This window comes from Mustela putorius, unplaced genomic scaffold, assembly GCF_011764305.1.
Source record: "Mustela putorius furo isolate JIRA1106 unplaced genomic scaffold, ASM1176430v1.1 tig00000874_pilon_pilon_pilon, whole genome shotgun sequence".
Lineage (NCBI taxonomy): Eukaryota > Metazoa > Chordata > Mammalia > Carnivora > Mustelidae > Mustela > Mustela putorius.
Window position 1 is genome coordinate 2,284,880 of NW_025421505.1, and position 2,326 is coordinate 2,287,205.

Below are 2,326 nucleotides of genomic sequence, written 5' to 3' on the forward strand. Positions count from 1 at the left end.
CCAATTATTTGTTTCCTCTGCCAAGCACTATCCAATAGAAATATAATGCAAGTCATTTATGCAGTTTTAAATTTTCTAGTCACCACATTAAGGATGTAAAAAGATACAGATAAAATTAATATTATAATGTATTCTGTTTACCCAACATATCATTTAAACATGTAATCAATGTAAAAATTATTAATGAGATATTTTACATTCTTTTTTTGTAGTAAGTCTTTAATATCTAGTATTTGACAGAACATCTTTATTCAAGTGTTAAATTTTCATAGGAAATCCTTGATCTGTATTTCTATTTCATAAAATTTATGGTTGAAAAAAGAGATTCACATACCTATGTTGCTCCACACATGCATAAACGTTTCCCAGTACTTGAATCAAGTATCAGATTTTAAATGCAAGTTTAAATAAATTAAAATGAAATTAAAAATTCAGTTCCTAATGATAGTAGACACATTTCAAGTATTTAATAGCCACAAAGAGCTAGTGGCCACCATTTTACAGCTCTCGATAACTTTGCCAAATTTTTCTCATCATGGTTTCTTGTGGAAATGTGTCCTTAAAATCAGATTATTTTATTCCAAAAGGAAGAAGAGAAAGGAACTAGAACATATTAAGTAGAAATATTTGTCAGGAACTTCAGCAAGGATTTTCAAAATAACCCTTCTAATAAGCCTATGAAGCTGGTTTCACCATCCCTGTTTTATATATTAGGAAAATGAAAGCTGACAGAAAGGGAAAACTTGCTATAAGCACAAAGCATCTTTCTCTCCAGTGGTTTCCAAATGAGGGAAGTAAGCACAAGGGTACACCCTCTCAGCATTCTGTCCTCTCTGTGTCTTTCTCTGCACTACACCAAACATCCAAAAGCATGCCCAGTGTCTTCTGCTTAACATAAGGCAGGCTTTCTTTCTCATACTCATTGAAGAACCTGGGGAAGACTGGTCACAAGTGAGACCCTATGCACAAGGAATAGACTCAACTTCCCTCCTCCCCCGTTAAAGGGTGCTTGAAGGTAGTGCTCCTCCTTGAAGGTAAGGAGAGCACTGCCTACCTCAAAACCAAACGCTCTCTAGACAAAAATGTATATCATTGCCCGGTGTTCTATGGGAAAGACTCTGGGTTTGGATGACCTCTGGGCAGGTGGAGACTAAGTGAACTGCAATCACTTAAAATCATCTGCATCTTTAACTTGGACAACTTTCCTTCTATCCTCCTTTGGAAAAGACAAATTTGTATTCAAAACAAATTTGAGGGGCACCTAGGTGGCTCAGTGGGTTAAGCCTCTGCCTTTGGCTCAGGTCATGATCTCAGGGTCCTGGGATTGAGTCCCGCATCAGGCTCCCTGCTTGGCAGGGAGCCTGCTTCCTCCTCTCTCTCTGCCTACCTCTCTGCCTACTTGTGGTCTCTCTCTGTCAAAAAAATAAATAAAATCTTTAAAAACAAAACAAAACAAATTTGAGATGCCCAGACATCATCTGTGTTTATGTATTCAGCTTCTCAAAAGAGTTTAGGAGGGAAATTTTTGATGACTTTATATGTCTGAGATTACTAGTTGACCCTCCACTCCCTTTGCCTTTCATACAGTGATAGAACATCTTATTTTTTAACTGGGCATATATACTTCCCCAGAGAACAAAGTCTATATTTCTCAGCTTTCCTTGTGGCTAACCATGGTCATGAGACTATATTTGGGCCAATGAACTGTAAGAGGAAGTATTGTGTGAGGCTGATGGGAAGTTTCCTTAGAGAAGTTTCCTCAGTGTCTTCCACCACAGTACAGGTTGGAATTCAAAGTTGATGGCTAGAATTTTAGGAGCTAGATTGAACCTTGAGGTGGAGGCCATGTGACAGGGGTAATAGATCAATAAGATAAAGGAGCTTAGGTCTTTGGTATGGGGGAATGCCAAATCTGCCCTGGGGATCTAAATCTAGATTCTACTTATGTGAGGGGGATATAAACTTTTGTCTTCCTTAAGGCACCATTGTTTTGCATTTTCTGTTACATGTATCTACACCCAAATCCAATGCTAGCTGACATTTTCAAATAAAAGGCACTGGTGGAAGTGGGACTTCTAAAACAAAAATGGCTAAAATGGACCAAATATTAAATGGGATGTGTGAGGCCCCAACTGGCCTGGTCATAATGAAGATGTACCTAATCTCTGAGCGCATCACCCATATTTATTCAGGATGTGATGTACTTCCAGTAGGCCCTTAGATTAAATACTAGACCAGAGATTTGCCACAGCATTTTTTCAGATTTTTTTCTTTTTATCATTTTTTTTCCTTCTGATATTTCTTGCTTTTTGTTTTATTTTGTTTT